Consider the following 25,542-nt stretch of genomic DNA (forward strand, 5'->3'; position numbering starts at 1 on the left):
AGGGTCAACAGAGGATGAGCTGGTTGAATGGCATCACCAACTCAATGGACATGAGTATGAGCAATCTCTGGGAGATAATGAAGGACAGGGAAGCCTGATATGCTGCAGTGCATGGGGCTGCAGAGTTGGACACGACTTAGGGACTGAACAATACAAAAAACAATGCTACTGTTCTCATAAAATTGTTTTTTTTTCCTCAGAAAATTACAGTTATTTCATAAAATTGTGACTGTTATAAGATGTAATGGTTTTATTAATTTCTCTTTTTTTATTCATGTATTTTTAGGTGTCCAACATAATGATTTGTTATTTGTATACACTGCAAAACGATCAGGACAGTAAATCTGGTTACCAACCATCCCATACAAAGTTACAAAATTTCTTTTTTCTTTCTTGTGATGAGAACTTTTAAGATTTACTCCCTTGGCAACTTTCAAATATACACTACAGTATTATTATAAACTATAGTCACCATTTGTATATTACATGCCCTTAACATTTTTTATTTGCAAGTTAGTACCTCTTAATCAGGTCATCCATTTGCCCACCTCCAATTCCCCTCCACTTTGGCAGCCATCTGTGTTGTTTTTATTTTTTTTAAATGAATTTGGCTTGTTCATTTGTGTTGTCTTTTAGATTCTATAATAAAGATCGTACAGTATGTCTCTTTCTCTGTCTGACATATATACACACTGTCCTCAAATAGTGACAGTTTTACTTGTTCCTTTTCAGTTTGGATGCCTTTTATTTATTTATTTTCTTGCCTAATTGCTCTCACTAGGACTCTAATACTACGTTAAATAAAAGTGGTGAGAGTGGTGAATTCAGTTAACAGTTTGTCAGTTTTGGTTATTTTGTCAAAGAATGGGTTTTTAGGTTCATTGATCTCTTCTGTTGCCTTTTTAGTCTCTTTTTCTGCTCTGATCATTTTTATTTCCTTCTTTCAACCTACTTTGGGCTTTGTTCTTCTTTTCTAGTTCCTTTGAAAAGTGGAGAGTGTTAGTTGCTTAGTTATGTCCAACTCTTTGTGACCCCATGGACGTAGCCCACCAGGCTCCTATGTCCATGGAATTCTCCAGGCAAGAATACTGGAGTGGGTTGCCATTCCCTTCTCCAGGGGATCATCCCAATGCAGGGATGGAACCTGGGTCTCCTGCACTGCAGGCAAATTCTTTACCATATGAGCCACCAGTGAAGCCTAGTTCCTTTAGGTGTAAAGTTAGATGGGTTGAGACTTTTCTTTTTTCTTGAGCTAGAGTTGTATGACTATACATTCTTCTTAGAAGAACTGCTTTTGGAAATGGCAACCCACTCCAGTATTCTTGCCTGGAAAATTCCATGGATGGAGGAGCCTTATAGGCTACAGTCCATGGGGTCGCAAAGAGTTGGACATGACTGAGCGACTTCACTTTTTCACTTTATATTTTGGTACCTTGTGTCTCAAGGTATTTTTTTAATTTTTCTTTTGATTTCTTGACCCATTGGTTGTTTAACTGTATGTTGTTTAATCTTCACACGTTTATGAGTTTTTCAGTTTTCTCATAATGTGTAGATGAGCTATTCATTTATGTAAGTGGGTTATTAAAGTTCTGCAATATAATTGTATTCCCATCACTTTCTCCCTTTAGGTGTGTTAATATCTGTGGTGCTCTTATGTTGGGTGCATGTATATTTACAAATACTATTGTCTTCTCTTTAGATTGACCCCTTTATCTTGATGTATGTGTGTGTGTGTGTGTGTGTGTGTGTATTAGTCGCTCAGTCTTGTCCAACTCTTTGTGACCCTATGGGACTGTAGCCCACCGGACTCCTCTGTCCATGGAATTTTCCAGGCAAGAATACTGGAGTGGGTTGCCATTCCCTCTCCAGGGGATCTTTCTGACCCAGGGATTGATGTTTTACAGTCTATTTTCTTTTTTTTTCTGATAGAAGTATAGCTGCCCCAGCTTTCTTTTGGTTTCTATTGGCATTCTATATCTTTTTCCATCCCTTGACTTTATTTGTGTGTGGTGTTCTATATCTGAAGTGAGTCACTTGTAGGAGTATATAGATGTGTTTTGTTTATGTATCCATTCAGCCACTCCATATCTTTTAATTGGAGCAGTTAGCTTATTTACATTTATCTTTTACTCTTTCAAACAAATTACTTATCTCTGTTTCACTGAGGTTTTTGTTGTTGTTAGGTTTTTTCTTGTTCTTCTCTTTCAGACTTGTTCTCTGTCTTCATTTTGCTTGACTCTGTTTGTTTCTATATATTAGGTGAAATAACTACCTTCCCAATCTTGAAGGAATGGCGTTGTGTTTGGAGATGAATCTTTGTATCTTTCAGCCTCACCCTAGGTCTTGGTTGTTGAACCTTTGTGGTTATCCAAGCAGCCTGACTTATTCCTGATAGTTCCCAGTTGTTGAGGCTATGTCCATAACCTATCAGTGTTCCAAAGGGAAGTAGCTCAGTCAGCAGCTATCTTTAAGCTGACGAGAAGCTAGACCTTCAAACAGCTTTTTAAGAATGCAAATATATACAGACCTGTGGGATTGCAATCATAAACACTGCTGGTAACCTGGAGGTGTCTTGAGCATCACTTGTAAAAATCGAGGCTTCAGTCATGTGTATAAGCTGTTTTCTGGGACAAAGTAGAGAACTGTTGCAAGGTCAAGAGATGCACAAAGATGGTATTTCCCAGCCTGTTTTCACTGGGCAGCTTTGTAGTCTCTAGATGTGTTTGACAAGCCTTAGTCTGCCCCTAAAGCTAAATAAATTATCCTTTTTCACTGAAAGATCTAGGATATGTTTCATTCTACTGACTCTGTGGTGCCTTGAGGCTGATGCTTGCCACAACTATCTTTCCAATTGTTAATAGTCCTGTGGGACCCAAGAATGCCAGCCCCCCGGCCACCATAGCCAGATAGGTGAGCAAGGAGTGTTCTGTGTGTGTATTGCCTATGCCTGCCAACTTCATTGAGACAGCAGGAGAGCTCAGGACTTGGGTGAGCCCACCATTTTTGGCAGGGCCGCGAGAGAGTACAGGGTCAGGGTGTACCTGCTAGCACCTTCATGGCGGAGGGGAGCAGAAAAATGACCAGCTCCTGGTGGCTCAGACAGTAAAGAATCTGCCTGCAATGCAGGAGACCCAGGTTCAGTCCCTGGGTCTGGAAGATTCCCTGGAGAAAGGAATGGCTACACACTTCAGTATTCTTAACTGGAGAATTCCATGGATAGAGGAACCTGGCAGGCTATAGTGCATGGGGTTGCAGAGTTGGACACGACTGAGCAACATTCTCTTTCTGTCCCCATAGAGTCCAGTCAGGTCTCTGTCCTTCTGGTAGCTGCTTTAAGACTATGAGTGCATCTTATTCACATATAGTGAGTTTTCAAACTGCTGTTTTTGTGCTGGTGTCCAGAGAGAGTGAGTCTGAGCTCAAGCCCTTTAAAGTATCCCGGCTCCCTACAGTCCTTTGGGTGTCTTGGATGTGAGCCCCATTGTTTTCATAGCCAGACATTTTGGAGGCTTGTCTCTTTGCTGCGTATCCTAAGGGTTGGGGTGCCTGATACGGGGCATGCACCTTTTCCTCCTGAGGGAGAAGCTCTGGATTTGTGAAATCCCCCCAGTTGCAGGTTGCCATGCGGGGATGAGGTTCTTGGTGAGGCTGCCTCTGCTCCCGGTTGTGATCTGGCCTTTTTACTGTTTGCTGGCAGAATTTTTAGTTTTTATTTTTTTTCCCCAGAGGGAATTATTCCTTATGTAGCTGTAGGTCTGGTTTATCCACGGGAGGAATGTAGGATCTTCCTGTGCCACTATCTTGGACTTTCTCCTTCCATTTTATTTTCTAGTACAATAAATGAACAGGCATAACCAGTAGTGAACTGAAACTCCTCTTAATAGCTGGAGAGAGCCAGTGTTGTTCATATCTTCTTAAATCTTTATTCAAATGTCACATTGCTAACTTGAAACTAGCCATATTGGGAATATTTACATTATAAAATGAGTTGAAACTACAAATTTGGCATTTTTGAGGGTGAAGGGAGTAAAGTTGGCTGATGAATATATCAGTTCAGTTCAGTCACTCAGTCATGTCCGACTCTTTGCGACCCCATGAACCCCAGCACACCAGGCCTCCCTGTCCATCACTAACTCTGGGAGTTTACCCAAACTCATGTCCATTGAGTTGGTGATGCCATCCAGCCATCTCATCCTCTGTCATCCCCTTCTCCTGCCCTCAATCTTTTCCAGCATCAGAGTCTTTTCCAATGAGTCAGCTCTTCGCATGAGGTGGCCAAAGTATTGGAGTTTTAGCCTCAGCATCAGTCCTTCCAATGAACACTGATCTCCTTTAGAATGGACTGGTTAGATCTCCTTGCAGTCCAAGGGACTCTCAAGAGTCTTCTCCAACACCACAGTTCAAAGGCATCAATTCTTCGGCGCTCAGCTTTCTTCACTGTCCAACTCTCACATCCATACATGACAACTGTAAAATCCATAGCCTTGACTAGACATACCTTTGTTGGCAAAGTAATGTCTCTGCTTTTGAATATGCTATCTAGGTTGGTTATAACTTTCCTTCCAAGGAGTAAGTGTCTTTTAATTTCATGGCTGCAGTCACCATCAGCAGTGATTTTGGAGCCCCCCAAAAATAAAGCCTGACACTGTTTCCACTGTTTCCCCATCTATTTCCCATGAAGTGATGGGACCGGATGCCGTGATCTTCGTTTTCTGAATGTTGAGCTTTAAGCCAACTTTTTCACTCTCCTCTTTCACTTTCATCAAGAGGCTTTTGAGTTCCTCTTCACTTTCTTCCATAAGGGTGGTGTCATCTGCATATCTGAGGTTTGATATTTCTCCCGGAAATCTTGATTCCAGATTGTGCTTCTTCCAGCCCAGCGTTTCTCATGATGTAGTCTGCATATAAGTTAAATAAGCAGGGTGACAATATACAGCCTTGACTTACTCCTTTTCCTATTTGGAAACAGTCTGTTGTTCCATGTCCAGTTCTAACTGTTGCTTCCTGACCTGCATACAGGTTTCTCAAGAGGCAAGTCAGGTGGCCTGCTATTCCCATCTCTTTCAGAATTTTCCACAGTTTATTGTGATCCACACAGTCAAAGGCTTTGGCTTAGTCAGTAAAGCAGAAATAGATGTTTTTCTGGAACTCTCTTGCTTTTTCCATGATCTAGCGGATGTTGGCAATTTGATCTCTGGTTCCTCTGCCTTTTCTAAAACCAGCTTGAACGTCTGGAAGTTCACGTATTGCTGAAGCCTGGCTTGGAGAATTTTGAGCATTACTAGCGTGTGAGATGAGTGCAATTGTAGTTTCAACATTCTTTGGCATTGCCTTTCTTTGAGATTGGAATGAAAACTGACCTTTTCCAGTCCTGTGGCCACTTCTGAGTTTTCCAAATTTGCTGGCATATTGAGTGTAGCACTTTCACAGCATCATCTTTCAGGATTTGAAATAGCTCAACTGGAATTCCATCACCTCCACTAGCTTTGTTCATAGTGATGCTTCCTAAGGCCCGCTTGACTTCACAAAGTCTGGCTCTAGATGAGTGATCACACCATCATGATCATCTGGGTCATGAAGATCTTTTTTGTACAGTTCTGTGTATTCTTGCCTCCTCTTAATATCTTCTGTTTCTGTTAGGTCCATACCATTTCTGTCCTTTATAGAGCCCATCTTTGCATGAAATGTTGCCTTGGTATCTCTCATTTTCTTGAAGAGATCTCTAGTCTTTCCCATTCTGTTTTTTTCCTCTATTTCTTTGCATTTTGCTGAGGAAGGCTTTCTAATCTCTCCTTGCTATCTATTCTTTGGAACTCTGCATTCAAATGGGTTTATCTTTCCTTTTCTCCTTTGCTTTTCGCTTCTCTTCTTTTCACAGCTATTAGTAATACCTCCTCAGATAGCCATTGTGCTTTTTTGCATTTCTTTTCCATGGGGATGGTCTTGATCTCTGTCTCCTGTACAATGTCATAAACCTCTGTCCATAGTTCATCATACACTGTCTATCCCATCTAGTCCCTTAAATCTATTTCTCACTTCCACTGTATAATCATAAGGGATTTAGGTCATACCTGAATGGTCTAGTTGTTCCTACTTTCTTCACTTTAATTCTGAATCTGGCAATAAGGAGTTCATGATCTGAGCCACAGTCAGCTCCCGGTCTTGTTTTTGCTGACTGTATAGAGCTTCTCCATCTTTGGCTGCAAAGAATATAATCAATCTGATTTCGGTGTTGACCATCTGGTGATGTCCATGTGTAGAGTGTTCTCTTGTGTTGTTGGATGAGGGTGTTTGCTATTCCACTGTACAACTAGGTATAATACACATAAACAAAAACTCTTTGGTATCTCAGAAAATTTAAGATCAAGATGGGCTCTAGGACCAAAAGTTCTGCTAATCATAAATGAATTACTTTGCAAATTCAGTTCCAAAGTCTGTGCTAATATATGATCAAGGCGGATTATCAGCCGGGGGGTTTGTCTTTAGAGCCACTTTACCAGTTTCCCCTATAGTTCCTTCCAAAAAGATTAACTTCATAAAGTGACATGAATATACATCATATCCTTTGATGTTGCCACCCTGCTAAGTTCATAGCTAATTACTTGTTGAGTGATCAGAGACTCACAGTATTACAGGGATATTTAACATTGGGCATGAGAAAAGATTCTGGGTTGAGTAGTCAGAGAAGTCTTTAGGAAGGAGGCAAAGTATGATGATATGGATCTTAAACGTTTTTAGGGAGGTGTGTTGGCTAGGGATGTGGGGAAGGGCTGGCTTACATGGGAACGAAAGGCAAGGTATGATTTTGGTGTGAAGACATTGAAGAGTATTTTAGGAAATAATGAACAGATGCGTTGAAAGAAAAATCAGGCTAAGGACTTGAAACTTAACTGAGTAGGGCATAACCAGCAGTGTATATTTTAAAAACTGGATCAAATGTTAAGGTAAAAGAGATCTTTTAGGGAGATTAATCTGGCAGATATATGCAGATTAGCAGGGAGCAGTCTAAAGCCAGGTAAATCTCTTAATCATCTGAAAGGAAGTGTAGTGTGAAGAACCTGGGCTGTTAATTTAGGAAGACCTTGATTAGAATCCATCTTTTGACACTCTGTTACTTTCAACTCATGGATAAGATGAAGATATAGATAGTTGGGTTGTAACACAAAGGGTGTGAACGAGTTTAGTAAAGATTAAATGGTTGGTACTATGCTAGGACTCAGTGAGTGGTATTATCAGTGCTAATTTTGCTGCTACTGCTGCCACTACATTTGTAACATTTGATGAATTATAATGAAGATTAAAACTGGTGAACCATCAATGGAAACAGGGTGTAGAAACCAGGCCCATCCTTAACACTTATGGATGCAAGAATACACATGGAAGTTCACTCATTATGTGTCTTGACTATTTAAATGCTGCAAATCAGTTAACTGTTAAATAAATGCATGCTCAAATTAGGGTTCTAATTTGACTGATACAGCTTTATAATGAGGTTTTAGAATTTTAGGATTTTTAAAGTGTTCTGTTCTGGAGCATAGTGGCCAAAGGAGAATTGGCCTCTGTCACCTCATTTTTATCCTGTACTCTCCCTCCTTTTCCCTGTATTCTAGGTTCTTTGCCATAGCATGTCCACATGCCCACTCCCAAAGCAACCTTGCCTTACCCCTTGCAGACTATCTTTTGACTACCCCTTGGGTATGCCTGTGTTTCTGTCCTGGGGACGATACTCCAGGGTTCTCGGCCTGGCAATTCAGAATCTTGGAGATCTGCTGTGATACAGTCAGAGAGGTCAGAAAGCATTCCTTGGACTCTACAGATTTTTTACTTCATGAAGTACCTGGACAGCAGTCAAGAATGGGTTCTCTAAAGTGTAAGGCCCAAGGCAGTGACCACTTTTGCCTGGGTCTCAGGATGGTACTGGAAGGGACCATCTGACATGAGTGGCAAGTCAGAATTTGTTTACTATTAGTTGTGGAGTTTGAGAAAATGAGAGTGAAATAGTGACTACCAGGAGAATCAGATGTTAAAGAATCTGCCTGCAATGCAGGAGACCCAGATTCAGTTCCTGGGTTGGAAAGATCCCCTGGAGAGGGAATGGCTACCCACTCCACTTTTCTTGCCTGGAGAATTCCCTGGACAGGCAAACCTGGCAGTCTACAGTCCGTGGGTCACAAAGAGTCTGACATGACTGAGCATCTACTATAACATAAAGGACAATTATAAAGCCACTGAGAAAGTTAGCATAGTATGTGGGAGCAAATGGGGTGGGACCTGAATACAAAAAAATATTGTGTTTTGTTTGGCATTAAGTACCTAATCAACTTCTAGCATATTGCTAAGCACATAGTAATGACTCAGTGTTAAAGGGAAAGATGAAGATACTTGGATTATCTGGACCAGAGATGAGAAGAAAGTCATTGTAGAGTATAGAAGGAAAATAAGTTCTTATGGGGCCAGTGTGGAGTTTTGAGGGTGGGAGCATCTTGCTGTTATTGTCATGGCAGTGAGTGCGCTGCTTGTGTGTGTGGATCATGTATATTAAATATTTGTATGTGTGGCACCTAACAGTTGCAATTCTTTCTTAAATGAGTAATTAAATAATATTATATGAGAACAGGCTCTAAGAAATGAACTGGATTTTAAAGTTAAAATCATAAATGGCAAAGATTTATATTATCAGTGAACTGATATGGAGGCTGAGAAACTTGTAATAATTCAAGACATGAAGAGATCCCGAACAATTATGTTATTATCAGAATGAGGTCGTGGAATATGTCTTCAAAGAGGAGATGTTACTTGTAACTTTTCTGGAGAGGAGTAGAAGACACAGATAACTGTAGATTAGCTTGACTTTTCTTACTTGATATTCAAGTTAGGTACAGGTGAATGTGGTTGAAAAAAGAATTAGAGCTAAAGGAGTTGGTAGAATTACCTGAGAAAAATCTAATTGTAGGATGTATAAATCATAGTCATTTTGCTCAAAATTATTATGAAGTATTTAGTCACTTGTGTGTGTGCATGCTAAGTTGCTTCAGTCGTGTCTGACTCTTTGCGACCCTATAGAGTGTAGCCTGCCAGTCTCCTCTCCCCATGGGATTCTCCAGGCAAAAATACTGGAATGGGTTGCCATGCCATCCTCCAGGAAATCTTCCCTACTTACAGATAGAAACTGTGTCTTTCTATGTCCCCTACATTGACAGGTGGCTCCTTACCACTTGAGTTACCTGGGAAGCCCATTTAGTCATTTAGTTTATCATAAATATGTACAGTAATGCCTCATGTCAGAAAATATATTTCATAATGATAATAAAGTAACAGGAAAATCTGATAATAGGGTTAAAAATTTCCAAGTTATTTTTGAGAACTCTGGTGTGTTAATTAGTGTTGATTATTGCATTTTTGCTGTAACTGACTTGTAATCACCTAAATACACAGCAAACACCTGTGATTATTTTAGTGATCCTTGTCTTGTCTTGTTCAAGTAACCCTGAGAGTGTGTATTTAGACTGTTCCTGTTCATATATACTCAGCTGTGCCTGTTTGCTTTGTTATTGTTCATAGTTTAATGGACCAACATAAAAATTTATGGCAACTGTCACTTAATGTCACCTTTAACTTTAAAGAAAAAAGAAAGCAAGCAAAACTAAAGCATGCCAGGCAGCTCTGATATTGTTTACAGTTGACTAAATGATAGAATACTCTATACCTAATTTATATCTGATATTATGGGCCAAATTTAGGGCAAAAAAAGATGTGAACATATATAAATAATACACTTAATTGCATTTTTGTATATCAGTGTTACCCTAAATATATTAGCCAATAGAAATCATTAGTTTTAAAATAATCTTGCCCATTCTTCTCCAAACCAAGTATTTCTTTTTAAAATTTCCATAAAACTGAATAATCATATATACTTAGTTCTCCAGTTTGTGAACTGTTTGTATATTATTTCTGGTTTTTTATTTTTAAGAAATAAATCTTATTTAATCATTTTTAAGGAATGAATAAATATATGTTACCTGCTAATCCGTTCTCACTTTTGCTTCTCTGTATCAGGGTGCTCTCAGAATTGGCTGGCCTGTCATCTTCACAATTTATTATTATTTTTTTCCATTTTTCTACATTAACTTTATTTTTTTTCTTTTTTTTCATTTTTATTTATTTATTTTTACTTTACAATATTGTATTGATTTTGCCATACATTGACATGAATCCGCCATGGGTGCTCTGGGCTGGTGCACTGGGATGACCCAGAGGGATGGGATGGGGAAGAAGGTGGGAGGAGGGTTCAGGATGGGGAACACCCATGGCAGATTCATCTTCACAATTTAAAACGGTAGATTTTTTTCCAAGTATTCTTCTCTTCATTATTTTCCCTCACTTATATTTTTTCCTAATTATTATGTTCATAATGTTTACTTGCATTCTAATTCTTTGAAAAATCTCTCTTCTTTTGTGCAAAATCAAAACAATATTTTTTTTGGCTACATTGGAAGCTTTAAAAATACAATTATACAAAAATACAATAAAATAATTCATTTGTATGGTAATTAATATTTATCTAGATTCAGTAATTTAAAGTAATCATATAATTTCTAGATATCAAAGAATTCATTTTTAATGTTAACCTAATTCTTCTTGCTTTTAATATTTTAGGCCACTTGGTCATTCTGGCATTTTATGGTAGAGAATACATTGAGTTTGGCTCATGGAAAGAATATGAGGTAATTGATCCATGTTCTCTATAAATTATGAAGTAAATGTACACAAAACCTAGAGTAATATGTCAAATATGGAATCTCATGTCTGAATTTTTTCAATAACTTTTAAAATACGAGATTTTGAGATAGGTTTTTCATTTTTTAATGCTTAACAGTAGCTAATATGGTAAGGAACTTTATTTTCATTACTACTTTATATATTTAAGACAGAACAATATTAGAACTCTTTTTCACATTATATGGTTACAATTAATATTTTTAAATGCTTCAGATAGCTTAGCTGTCTGTGGGGCTATAGAAACCACAGGAGCATGCCTCCTTCCTATCCTCCTCCCCATCCTCCTTTAAGTAGGATTAGAGGCATGCTACACTGTGAAATATTAACAGCTAGCGCACACAGTTTATGGGGGAAGTAGTGAGAAAGGGCGTTGAGGCTCCTATAATGTGAAATTCCTAGGCATTCAGAGGGTGAAAGCGGTTGTGAGCCTCACAGGTTAGTCTTTTCCTGTCCTTTGGCATCCTTATGTCACCCTGCATGTGCCTGTGTTTGGTTAACCCTGAAATGGCACTCAGCTAAGTGCATATGCCACATTCATTTCCATAGTTGTTTCATAGATTACTAAGCTTCAAGCCTGTATCAGAATTAGTTCAAATTAAAGATAGTAAAATATAGGAGCTATCCTTATGAAATCCAGCCAATGGCATGGGAGTGTGAGAATCAGTAGATATTAATTATGTGGTAGAATAATAGGCTAACCTACTGCTGATGTCATAATTCCCCTGCTCAGTAATGTGTTGGTTATGTAAGAAGGTACAGCAGTTTGTGTGAACTTCTGCTTCCACTACAGCAGTACTTTAAAGAGAGGCTTTCCATTGGCATTCAGAAAGGTGAAAAGTGCAGAGGTGGTGGTGGAGTGGGTGGTGGGAGGGGCATAAGAGGGATAGGCGTAGAGTCTGAGTACATGTATGCTGTTCCTCATCACTGGGCTTGGAGACTGTGTTTGTTCCCGAATTGAATTACATTTTTACCTTCCCACATAGTTGGTATGCAGCTAAGATGCAGCCCATTCAAGGTGGTAAAACATTGCTCTTTTGACATTTCTTTAGTCTTCAGCATCTGTGGGAAGATAACCACACAATCTGCTGCTTAAGAGACTTAACTGAGACTCAGAAATAAGCTGGAGCTATTTCCTCCATTTCAAACCTGTGGTTTTATAAAAGTCCACAACAGGATGCACTGAAAATTTCCCTATGTGTTTTTCAAAATTCTTTATCAATATGAGGTTGCAAGAAAGATAAGGTAAATAGTTCTACATCTAAGACCTTTGTAATATGATTTATAACAAAAGCTATGCAGTCATGTATGGGAGTTATGATTTAAGAGTTATAATCTTCATCACTGATAGTACATTTTAAGAGACTCAGTGCCCATTCCTTCAAATAGTTTTCCTAGGAAATTTTGCAGCTTTATCATATTTCTTAAACCATTTGAATTGTCTTCTAATGAATGAGTCTGATATTTATTCCTTATCATTCATTTTTTATGATTGAGGGCATCTGATATAGACATTGATATCATATCTAATAATTGTGAAAGCTTGTGTGGGCCTAGAGAAAAGGGTTTCCATAATATACTTTGGTTAAAAATGCTTGCAAATAACGTTTATGTAAGATAACTTGAATTCTCCTGAGAAGCCATAGAGAATAAGTTTATATGTGCTCTCCTCCCACTTTTTCCTTTTAATCTGACTTTTGGACTTTGTTTCATTTTGATAGTCTTAAACTTCTTTGTTATATGTGAAACAAGTAAATTGTCCTGGGAAGGAGAGAAGTAGGGAAGGAAAAATACTTCTCCTTTTTTGCATAACATATGGGATATAAATTATAATATACTTTACATTTACATCGTAGATCACGCTTCAAAAAATATTAAGTTCTTCTGTGTGGACAGCATCTCACTCAACTTTCCCACTAACTAGTTATATGGGACCATATTATGTATGTGAAAACCCAAGTCCAAGAGAGGTTAAGATCACACCTTTGAACACAGTTACACAGCAGGTAGTGGAAAGTCTAACATGTACACCCAGGTCTTGTGATCTCCAATGTTCCTGTCCACTGTATTAGTAATTTTCAAACTGTATTTTCCAGTCAAGTTCTACAGGAGCTGGCTTGGGGAATATTGGTGGCTGCAGAGAAGGTCCGTTTTTGTCTCCTTTTCTTTTGAGGGTCTGGGAAGTATTTCACTAGGAGTAGGGTTTTAGAGCCACTGCTCTATACTGCTTTTCTTTGTGCAAGGACTGTAGAAGAGCGAACTTATCCTACTAAGTGACAAACAAGGCTATCTACCTCTTTTCGTACTGACATTGTGAATCTAGAAATAAAAATTAGGCTAATGGCCTTTTGCTTACTTCTCTTCCTTGTCAACTAAGTACTTACTGAATAGGTACTGAACACAGTACACAGGATACATGAATTGTTGGCTTTTTATAAGGGCCAATGACAGTTGGCTTGAAAGTAGTAATATAGTTTTTTAATAAAAATTAAAATAGAAACTGTTCATATTAAATGTATCATATCTTGGTTGTAAAGTGACATTTATAGGCATTATCATTTTTATATCATTTAAAATATTGATTGTACTTAATAATCCCAAGCCTAGTGGTTAAGCATGTGTTAGTTGCTCAGTGTGTTTAACTATTTGTGACCCCAGGGTAGCTCATCAGACTCCTCTGTCCATGGAGTTCTTCACACACTAATACTGGAGTAGGTAGCCATTCCTTTCTCTAGGCAATCTTCCTGACCCAGGGATTGAACCAGGATCTCCTGCATTTGCAGGCAGATTCTTTACCATCTGAGCCACCAGAGAAGCCCCAGTTAAGCATATTCATCCTTGAAAGTTGTTTCATCAGCTACTGTTTATGTAGAGAGCCTTGAAAATTCTAGATTTTAGTAGCATTTATGAGTAATGCTAATAGTGTCATGGAATGTTTCCTTCATCATATTGCAGAACTCTAGAGTCTTTGATAATAATGGATTCCAAAATATGTATTCACCTTAACCAAGCCTTATTGTAACAATCTATGTAATTACATATCTTCAAATAGAAAATAAATTTCATCAGTGATTCAGCAAAACCATCATGAAATTTAATGACAGTTGGCAGAAAGCAAAGGAGAACTAAAGAGCCTCTTGATCAAAGTGAAAGAGGAGAGTGAAAAAATTGGCTTAAAACTCATTCAGAAAACTAAGATCATGGCATCTGGTCCCATCACTTCATGGCAAATAGATGGGTTAACAGTGGAAACAGTGTCAGACTTTATTTTGTTGGGCTCCAAAATCACTGCAGATGGTGATGGCAGCCATAAAATTAAAAGACGCTTGCTCCTTGGAAGAAAAGTTATGACCAATCTAGATAGCATATTAAAAAGCAGAGACGTTACTTTGCCAACAAAGGTCCATCTAGTCAAGGCTATGGTTTTTCCAGTAGTCATGTACGGATGTTAGAGTTGGGCTATAAAGAAAGCTGAGCACTGAAGAATTGATGCTTTTGAACTGTGGTGTTGGAGAAGACTCTTTTGAGAGTCCCTTGGACAGGAAGGAGATCCAACCAGTCCATCCTAAAGGAAATCAGTCCTGAATATTGGAAGGACTGATGCTGAAGCTGAAACTCCAATACTTTGGCCATCTGATGCAGAGAACTGACTCATTTGAAAGACCTTAATGCTGGGAAAGATTGAAGGTGGGAGGAGAAGGGGACGACAGAGGATGAGATGGTTGGATGGCATCACTGACACAATGGACATGAGCTTGAGTAAACTCCAGGAGTTGGTGATGGACAGGGAGGCCTGGCGTGCTGCAGTCCTTGGGGTCACAGAGTGGGACATGACTGAGCAACTGAACTGAAAAGTTTATCACATATTCAAGATAAGAGTAATTGTTTAGACTCATAGCATTTATAGATTATAGAACAGTTTTTTATCTTTTTTATTTTTAAATTTTTTGATTGAGATATAGTTGATGTACAATATTATATAAGTAAATTTACAGCTTTATGATTCACAATTTTAAAGGTTATACTCCATTTATAGTATAAAATTTTGGCTATGTTGTACAGTATATCCTTGGAGCTTATTCATTTTATACATAATAGTTTGTACCTTTTAATGCCCTTACCCCATATTGTCCCACCCTCCTGTCCTCTTCCCACTGATAATCACTAGTTTGTTCTCTATATCTGTGAGTCTGTTTCTTTTTGTTGTATTTACTAGTTGTTTTATTTTTTAGATTCCACACATAATGGACACTGTACAATACTTGTCTTTCTCTGTATGGCTATGTAATATGAGGATAATAACTTTTGTCTTGCATCCTTATGAAAATTAAATAAAGGATATATATGAAGTACATAATCCAGTGCTTGGTACAGCATAGTGGTTACTAAATGATACAGTCATGCCTGGGAGATATTGCATATTCAGTTCCAGAGCATTGCAGTAAAGCAAACATTGTAATAAAATGAGTCACATGAGTTTTTTTGTTTGTCAGTTTGCATATAAAAGTTGTGTTTACACTGTTCTATAGTCTGTTAAGTGTGCAATAGCATTATGTCTAAAACAATAATGTATACCCCTTATATATGCAAAGTATTTCTTAAAGACATAGCACATTTATACTAAGTATAGTTTGAAGCACTTAAATATTTCTGCTTTGCTTTTATTTTTTAAGAGAAATCTTTAGCAAAATTAAAAATGTTAAATGATTTGTAAGAAGAAACAGCTGTGAAGGATTTATGATTTGAAGCTATCATTTGGAAGAGGAATAAAACTAAATTTTCATTCAGTGCACATATTAACTGCTTTTTAATCAATATTTTGTATTAAAGGTAATAACATTTGAAAGTTTACAGAGCCTCAGGGTTATGACAGTTGGCATTATTTTAAATGAAAATTATTTTATTTTATTATTTCAAAAGTTATATATGCTTAATATAAAACATTCAGAAAATACAGAAAGGCTTCCCTGATGGCTCAGATGGTAAAGAATCTGCCAGCAGTGTAGGAGACCTGGGGTCAATCCCTGGGTCAGGAAGATCCCCTGGAGAAGGGAATGGCAACCCGCTCCAATATTCTTGCCTGGAGAATCCCATGGACAGAGGAGCCTGGCAGGCTACAGTCCATGGAGTTGCAAAGAATCGGACACAACTGATTGACTAGACACACACAAAGGGAGTAAAAAAATCATTCTCCTCAAAGCTCACTACCCATCTGCTTACAAGATTGCTGTCACATCTCAGAATTTCTCTAGTGAGTTTGTATGGCATTCTTGGGTATGCTTCTGGCCACACATGTGCATGTTTCCTTTCCCTGTAAACACAGAAATATGTGCATATTCTCTTAAAAGTTGTCATTCAATTTGTTTTTTAACTTTTAACACTCATATTCTTTCATGATAATAATACTGTATGTATTCTTTTTGGCATATCTGCTTAATCAGCTCTCTAGCTAGACATGTAGGTTGTATTCTGAATTTTGAGTTTATGGTTAATTAATGTACATACATCTTTGTGCTTCATCCAATAATTTTCTTTGAATGAGTTCTTAGGAATGTAATTGCTTGGGTAGAAGGCTGTGTACAGTTCAGTGTTTTGCTCTCTAGATGGATCATGCCATTTCATGCTTGGAACAGTAACACTTTAATGTTTCATTTCTTTGCATGCTTTCTGATACTAGGTGTTATCAATTTTTGTAATTTTTTTTTTGTATTTATGCCAGTTAGTTGGAAAAAAAATCTCACTTGTATTTGCATGTCTTTGGTAACTAATGGTAATTTTTTAAAAAAGTATATTAGCCATTTTATTTCTTTTGGTGATTGTCCATTTATTTCGTTAGTACCCTTTCCTGTTGGACAATGTCTTCTTTTCCTCCTCCTTCATTCTTTTAAATTTCAAGATTTCTTCATAATAGAGGGACATAAACTTTTATTTGTAGTTCGTACTCTACATATTTTTCCATTTAAAAATATTTGCTATTTTACTCTTTTTGGTTTGCTCTTTTAGAAATATTTTAGAATGTAGATATATCATTTTTTTCAATAGATACTCCTAAATTATAATAAGACCATTATAATTCATGATTCAGTACATGGGTTAAAATTTAGATATTTTAAAAAATGGTGGTAGTTTTCTGATTGGAAACCGTTTTGCATATGAGAAAGGTGGTGAATTTCTCATATTAGATATGTTTGCTGTAATTCCAGTTTCAACTGCAAATAAAAAAGAATTGTGTGAGAGAAAGATATTTTGATGGAGTTAGTTGTAGTTACTTTAAAGCCAGATAGTCCTGGGTTTGTTTATTTCTCTTTAATTTAGATGAGAAGCATTTTTCAAGCGTCTGTTATACATTAAACATTGAAAATGGATTTTCCACTTATTAGCTGTGTGACTGTTGGCAAGTTACTCTGAGTTGTCAGTTTCTTGACTCAGTTTATTTATTTGAAAAAGGGAGATAACTACTTTGTTGAGTTACTGTAAGGATTAGTTATAGTTTACTTGGAGTATTTAGCAGCACCTGACATAATCAGACAACAATAAATCTTAGTTTTAGTGTTTTTGTTCTTTATATTAATGATAAATAATTTTATAATATTGCTGTGATAGTATTATAATTTAGCATATTGGGTAATTAACTATGATTATTATAATTTTATTAAGAGAGAATGGTGCCTAACTAGATTTACTATACCTAGAATCCTATCAGATAAATATTACTTCCTTTTATTTGTATAGCAGTTTTGTTTTCAGAGCTCTTTCTCATTTCTTGTTTTATTTGCTCTGTACAATTTTCCTATAACATAAACAAGACCTGTATGATTATAAGGTCCTATGGCTTATAATTGGTTTTCAGGTTCATTTCCTTCTGCCTATAATCAAGATTCTCACAGAACCTAGATTGACCTTCAGAATGGAAAGGAATAGAATAAAATTTGACTATAATTGCCAAGTCTTCATTTAACTCTAGCCATTTATAGATTCTTGTGGTTGTTCCCATTCTAGTCATCTGAACATTGGCTTTAATGTTTTAATAGTCTATTATGTTGATGGTGGTTACAATGAACCATATCTGGGGTATTCACACCCTTGTGAACTCTTTTTTCTTTCAGTTTGGTCTGGGCCTTACTTGTGGCTCAGCTGGTAAAGAATCTGCCTACAATGTGGGAGACCTGGGTTCGATCCCTGGATTGGGAAGATCCCCTGGAGAAGGGAATGGCTACCCACTCCAGTATTCTGGCCTGGAGAATTCCATGGACTGTATAGTCCATGGGGTTGCAAAGAGTCAGACACGACTGAGAGACTTTCACTTTCTTTACTTAACAAACAGAATGCAACAGATTAGAGCTGTTTGAAGTCTGAGCATAAGCCTTAATACAACTAGGTTACTTTTATATTTTGGGGAGACCTAAACCATTATGTCAGAAATCTGGCTACCTTCCTAGAGGAATCATGTTGAACCGAGACCACATGGAGAGAGAGGGAGGGAGGGAGAGAGAGAGAAAGAGTGAGAGAGAGAGAGAGAGAGGAAGGTGCCAGGGAGGAAAGGGAAGGAGGATCAGAGAGGCTCTGGAATTATGTAGAGACAGAAGCCCAGCCACCCTAATCCTAGTATTCTAGTTAAGCCCAGTTCCTATCTTCCAGCTCAAAGCAGTTGTGTGAGTGACCATCAGCAGGATGAGCAGAAGAACAGCCTAGCTGAGCCTAGCCTCGTTTGCAGAATTATGAGCAAATAAAATAGGTGTTTTTGTTTTTTTTCTTTTTGAGCAGTAAGTTTTGAACCCAGGTTGCAGAACTATGAGCAAATAAAAATTTTTTTTGAGCAGTGAGTTTTGGAGTGGCTTGTTGCACAACAGTAGAAAAGCCTGAGAAGCTTGAGGTGTACTTGAAAATAAAAATCTTGCTCAAAGTTGTCTCCCTTTCTTGGCCCATTTTGACAGTTTTGGTCTTTTTGTGGTTTGCTAATATCCAGGAGTGTTGAAGACAGATGACAGTAATGAGTAACTTTCCTTTCCAGAAGTTCTTAAATGCATAGGTTTGGCAGGATACTTGGATAAACCTGAGGTAAACCCTATTTCTGGGCTGAGTCTCTTCAGAAAAGTCTCAGGAGCTAGGGTTGCTTCCTTGGTTCAGATGTCAGATTCTTCTTTGTTGAGTTTCACACTCTGTCTTTTGTGGCTTTTTTTATCCCTATCAAGTTGAATTGGATTTGGCCTAGGTTGGCCAGTTAAGATGGAGAAGGAAATGGCAACCCACTCCAGTGCTCTTGCCTGGAGAATCCCAGGGACGGGGGAGCCTGGTGGGCTGCCGTCTATGGGATTGCACAGAGTCGGACACGACTGAAACGACTTAGAAGCAGCAGTAGCAGCAGCCAGTTAAGAACAAGATAGAATAGTCTTTCTTCCTTTCTTGAACTTGTCCAGAAAGACGTGGGAGGCCTTTAGGTTTGAGAGTAAAACTATGACATGGACTCACCTTTATTTCTGATCATTCACATATTACTTAACAGGAAAGATATACTACTGTGAGACATTACTTACTCAGTTTATTTTTTTCCTCTCACAGACCAGTTTCTTCCTATTTAACTGTAAATATTGCATATTTTATTCTACAATTATAATTTAAAAATTATAAAAATAAAAAAATTGCAAAATGTTCTGTAAGTTTTTACTAGAGATGAGAACCAGTGATCTAAATGCTTATAAGTATAATTTTAAAAACAATTTTGTTGTTAAAATGCTTTTTGTTTTTTAAAAATACATGAAGATAGATTTATAATATTACAGAGCTTGATTGGCTTCTAGATTACTGGAGTGAGGGCCTCAGTGTACTCCCTCTCTGTATAACACAACAAAAACATGGGCTACTCAACTAAAATCAACCATTTCAGAATTATGGCTGTTGATCTTAGCCAGAGGATGAACTAAAAATTGTCTGTCCGAGAGAAAACTACTGAACTATGGATGATGACATTGGCGTCTGATTTGTGTACTCTCCCATTTTCCCTCCTTCCCCAGCTTGTGGTATAGCAAAAGCTGACAACATTGTTGACAATGGAGAGATCTGACCACTTTTGGAGGTCCATGAAAAGCACCATATCTAGAGCACAGTTAATATTTTGCCTGAACTTGCAGCTCCCTGGGAAAACCCAGCTCTCAGAGAGAGACTGGCTGTTCATTTGACTCAGAGCTCAGCTCTCTTGGGGGGAAAAAAGGCCTATGCTCTGGACTTTGCTAAAACAGTAGCCACTCTTGGCAACATCTCCACCATTTAAGGCTGTGATTTCTGGTGAGGCAAACAAGACCCTGGCCAGGAACTTAAAAGGAAATCCTTGAGGATTAGCCAACAACCATAGGGAACTTTGAAACGCTCCAAGTATTTCTAAGATACCCCAAAGACTATAGGATGTACAAGGCTTTGCATATGCCTGGGAAAGGAGAGGATCCACCTCTGGCTGATTTTGAGGCTCTGTGCAAGAAGGAAGTGAAAGCTATGGCCGTCTTAAAAGCTACCTGAAGTTAAAAGGTGTGACTTCTCACAGGCGTTGCTTTGGCAAAGGGTGGAAGATACACAGGCAATTAAAGAAATCTTCTGACCAATCATTGGTTGATCAATAAATTATACTGATCCAGGAAGCCAGGCTTAAATATAAAAACCTGAAATAACTCCAGTCCAGTTCAGTTGCTCAGTTGTGTCCAACTCTTTGCGACCCCATGAACTGCAGGACGCCAGGCCTCCCTGTCCATCACCAACTCCTGGAGTCTACCCAAACCCATGTCCATCAAGTCGGTGATGCCATCCAGCCATCTCATCCTCTGTCGTCCCCTTCTCCTCCTGCCCCCAATCCTTCTGAGCATTAGGGTCTTTTCCAATGAGTCAACTCTTCGCATGAGGTGGCCAAAGTATTGGAGTTTGACCTTCAACATCAGTCCTTCCAATGAACACCCAGGACTGATCTCCTTTAGGATGGACTGGTTGGATCTCCTTGCAGTCTAAGGGACTCTCAAGAGCCTTCTCCAACACCCCAGTTCAAAAGCATCAATTCTTCAGTGCTCAGCTTTCTTCACTGTCCAACTCTCACATCCATACATGACTACTGGAAAAACCATAGGCTTGACTAGATGGACCTTTGTTGGCAAAGTAATGTCTCTGCTTTTAAATAACTCAGTAGCCACGTAATACAGGGATATATAATTAGTTCATGAAAGTGCTAAACAAATAAGCAGCACCAAGAAAAAGAATAGAACTAGTGATTAAAAAGTCTCAGTGGGGCACTGTGGAAGATTCTGATACCAGAATTGTTAAAATGTATTATTTAAAATGGCTAGCTTTCAACACAAAAATGGGATTTTAAGAAATAGAAAAGTGTGCTACATACATGAGAAAAAGTGAAAAACAGAAAAGTTTTACTTTTACTTTTTACCTAACAGAAAAGTACCCCTGTGGGAGTCTAGATTTGGACTTAAAAGACAAAGACTTTTAAGTCAGCTATTGTAAATATGTTTAAGGAACTCAATGAAACCATGTGTAAAAAACTAAAGAAAAGTGTGAAATTGTTATTTTTCCAAAGAGAATACGAACAAGCATAGAAATTAGTTTAGAAGAACCATATAGCAATTTTGAAGTTTAAAAATATGTAACAAAAATGAAAAATTTACTAAAGGGGCTCAAGTAACTGATATGAGTTGGTAGAAGAAAGTATTAGTCAACTTGAATGTAGTTGACTAATTATCCAGTGTGAGGAGTAGAAAGGAATTGAAAGTGAACACAACTTCAGGAGACCTATGGGACATTGCAAGTGTATCAACATACACATAATGGGAGTCTGAGAAGGAGAAGAGTGGAAAAAAAAAAAGGGCAAAAAGAATATTAAAAGAAATAATGACAGAAAACATCACATACTTGCTAGAAAAATATTAGTTTGTGCATTAAAGAAACATAGTATACTCCAAGTAGAATAAACCCAAATATAGACAAATCATAGACATCAAAATCAAATTTAGACATCATAGTCAAATTTATGAGAGTGAAAGAGAAATCTTAAAAGCAACAAAAGAAAAATATTGATAGCTGACATCAAAAACCATGGATACTAGAAGACATTTTCAAAGTGTTGAAGGGAAAAAAAGACTGTTAACCATAAATTCTGTTATGTTGCTAAAATCTCTTTCAATGATGGAGAAATTAAGACATTTACAAATACACAAAAACTGAGTTTGTCACTAGCAAACCTGCCCTACAGGAAACATTATGGGGAATATTTCAAGTTGAAACAAAAGGATACTAGACAGTAAACATGAAGAAATAGAGAGCAATGGTAAATTGATGAGATTATAACATATAGAGAAGTAGTTTTACAATAATAATAGACAGGCAAGGAAACAGAGGCATATTGGAGGCAAGTTTTAAATTATTATTAAAATTTTAGTGTTAATCCAGACTCAGTTCAGGTCAGTTGCTCACTCAGTCGTGTCCAACTCTCCACAACCCCATGGGCTGCAGCATGCCAGGCTTCCCTGTCCCTCACCAACTCCCAGAGTTTACTCAAGCTCATGTCCCTTGTGTCAGTGATATACAACCATCTCATCCTCTCGTCCCCTTCTCATCCCATCTTCAATCTTTCCCAGCATCAGGGTCTTTTCCAATGAGTCAGATGTTCACATCAGGTGGCCCAAGTATTGGAGTTTCAGCTTCAGCACCAGTCCTTCCAATGAATATTCAGGATTGATTTCCTTTAGAATGGACTGGTTGGATCTCCTTGCAGTCCAAGGGACTCTCAAGAGTCTTTTCCAACACCACAGTTCAAAAGCATCAATTCAGTTCAGTTCAGTCGCTCAGTCGTGTCTGACTCTTTGCGACCCCATGAATCACAGCACGCCAGGCCACCCTGTCCATCACCGACTCCTGGATTTCACTCAAACTCAAGTCCATCGAGTCGGTGATGCCATCCAGCCATCTCATCCTCTGTCGTCCCCTTCTCCTCCTGCCCCCAATCCTTCCCAGCATCAGAGTCTTTTCCAATGAGTCAACTCTTCGCATGAGGTGGCCAAAGTACTGGAGTTTCACCTTTAGCATCACTCCTTCCAAAGAACACCCAGGGCTGATCTCCTTTAGAATGGACTGGTTGGATTTCCTTGCAGTCCAAGGGACTCTCAAGAGTCTTCTCCAGCACAACAGTTCAAAAGCGTCAATTCTTCGGCGCTGAGCTTTCTTCACAGTCCAACTCTCACATGCATACATGACCACTGGAAAAACCATAGCCTTGACTAGACAGACCTTTGTTGGCTAAGTAATATCTCTGCTTTTCAATACGCTATCTAGGTTGGTCATAACTTTCCTTCCAAGGAGTAAGCGTCTTTTAATTTCATGGCTGCAGTCACTATCTGCAGTGATTTTGGAGCCCCCCAAAATAAAGTCCGACACTGTTCCCACTGTTTCCCCATCTATTTCCCATGAAGTGATGGGACCAGATGCCATGATCTTCGTTTTCTGAATGTTGAGCTTTAAGCCAACCTTTTCACTCTCCTCTTTAACTTTCATCAAGAGTCTTTTTAGTTCCTCCTCACTTTCTTCCATAAGGGTGGTGTCATCTGCATATCTGAGGTTATTGATAATTTCTCCCAGGAATCTTGATTCCAGCTTGTGCTTCCTCCAGCCCAGTGTTTCTCATTACTATAGTCCAACTCTCACATCCATATATGACCACTGGAAAAAACATAGCTTTGACTAGATGGATCTTTGTTGGCAAAGTAACACCTCTGCTTTTTAATATGCTGTCTAGGTTGGTCATAACTTTTCTTCCAAGGAGCAAGCTCTTTTAATTTCATGGCTGTAGTCACCATCTGCAGTGATTTTTGAGCCCCCCAAAATAAAGTCTGTCACTGTTTCCATTGTTTCCCCATCTATTTGCCATGAAGTGATGGAATCAGGTGCCATGATCTTAGTTTTCTGAATGTTGAATTTTAAGCCAACTTTTTCACTCTCCTCTTTCACTTTCATCAAGAGGCTCTTTAGTTCTTTGCTTTCTGCCTTATGTGTGGTATCATCTGCATATCTGAGGTTATGGATATTTCTCCCGGCAATCTTAATTCCAGCTTGTGTTCATCCAGTCCAACATTTCTCATCAAGTACTCTGCATATAAGTCAAATAAGCAGGATGACAATGTATAGCCTTGGTGTACTCCTTTCCTGATTTCGAACCAGTCTGTTGTTCCATGTCCAGTTCTAACTGTTGCTTCTTGACCTGCATACAGATTTCTCAAGAGGGAGGTAAGGTGGTCTGGTATTCCCATCTTTTGAAGAATTTTCCACAGTTTGTTGGGATCCACACAGTCAAAGGTTTTTGCATAGTCAATAAAGCAGAAGTAGATGTTTTTCTGGAACTCTCTTGCTTTTTCTATGATCCAGTGGATGTTGGCAATCTGATCTCTGGTTCCTCTGCCTTTTCTAAATCCAGCTTGTTCAGGGTTCACATACTGCTGAAGCCTGGCTTGCAGAATTTTGAGCATTACTTTGCTAGCATGTGAGATGAGTGCAATTGTGTGGTAGTTTGAGCATTCCTTGTCGTTGCCTTTCTTTGGGATTGGAATGAAAACGGACCTTTTCCAGTCCTGTGGCCACTGCTGAGATTTCCAAATTTGCTGGCGTATTGAGTGCAGCACTTTCACAGCATCATCTTTTAGGATATGAAATAGCTCAACTGGAATTCTATCACCTCCATTATCTATGTTTGTAGTGATGCTTTCTAAGGCCCACTTGACTTAGCATTCCAGGATTCTGGCTCTAGGTGAGTGATCACACCATTGTGATTATCTGGGTCATGAAGATCTTTTTTGTAAAGTTCTTCTGTGTATTCTTGCCACCTCTTCTTAATATCTTCTGCTTCTGTTAGGTCCATACCATTTCTGACCAGAATGTTTTAAATAAAATGATAATTGTAATTTCCAGAGCAACCACTTAGAAAATAAAACATTGTAGTGAAAGAAACAACCAAGGAATGAAAAAAGTATACTAGACAGTATCTATTTAACACAAAAGAAGGCAGGAAATGATAAAAAGGTACTGTAGAGCTCAAATATACCCTTATAGAATTGAAGTTATTAATATATAATTTCCATGGAATAGCATATTTATATAATCTTTAAGAAAATGTTACCAATAGAGAATATAGGTCAATGCTTAATTTTATGGTACTATTGGATACTTATCTATAGATTAAAAATATGGTATAAGAAAAATGCACTGAAGTGAAGTTAGTGTGAAAAGATTCAATTAACCCTGGGTTCTTAAAATGTAGTTTTGTTTGCTTGGAAATGAAACAGCAACGTATGGATATGAGAGATACTCTTTTTTTTTTTTTCCTGGAAGTTTAGGTGTAGAAAATTTAGTTCTTCACCTTCCTCTAAATATGGAAAAGAAATAGTGAGAAAAGTGCTTTGGGGAAAAGAGGAGATCATGGCAAAAAGTCATTGAGATAAATGCACATAGGAAAGGGCTGTCAAAAAGAGTAATGTTCTGGACACAGTATTTCAGAAGTCTTGAGAGGTATTTCTGCCTGCATTTTCCATATATTGTTGATTCTGTTCTCCATTGGTGCCCAGTCGAAATGAATATGCGATCTCATAACAAAGGTTGTTCATTGTTCAAACAGCCACATTTACAATGTCTTCCGTATGCATTCAGAAAATAGAACACATGTTTAGCTTCATAGTGTGAAGAAAGTTTAATTATATCAAACACTACGTGTAATTTTCTTATAGGAAAAGTGAT

The 25,542-nt window shown here is 38.0% G+C and overlaps 1 protein-coding gene across 2 annotated transcripts in view; it reads left to right on the forward strand.

The window, feature by feature from the left end:
* Window positions 1–25,542, forward strand: part of RFX3 (regulatory factor X3) — a 342,491-nt gene that overhangs the window by 34,782 nt on the left and 282,167 nt on the right. The window contains exon 2 of one of the 2 annotated variants that reach the window (XM_025281551.3): window positions 10,660–10,727. The exons of the other annotated variant lie outside the window; for it this stretch is intronic. The gene's annotated coding sequence lies outside the window, so the exon portion shown is untranslated. The remainder of the gene's footprint in view (window positions 1–10,659; window positions 10,728–25,542) is intronic. 2 annotated transcript variants of the gene reach the window in all.

This window comes from Bubalus bubalis, chromosome 3, assembly GCF_019923935.1.
Source record: "Bubalus bubalis isolate 160015118507 breed Murrah chromosome 3, NDDB_SH_1, whole genome shotgun sequence".
NCBI lineage: Eukaryota > Metazoa > Chordata > Mammalia > Artiodactyla > Bovidae > Bubalus > Bubalus bubalis.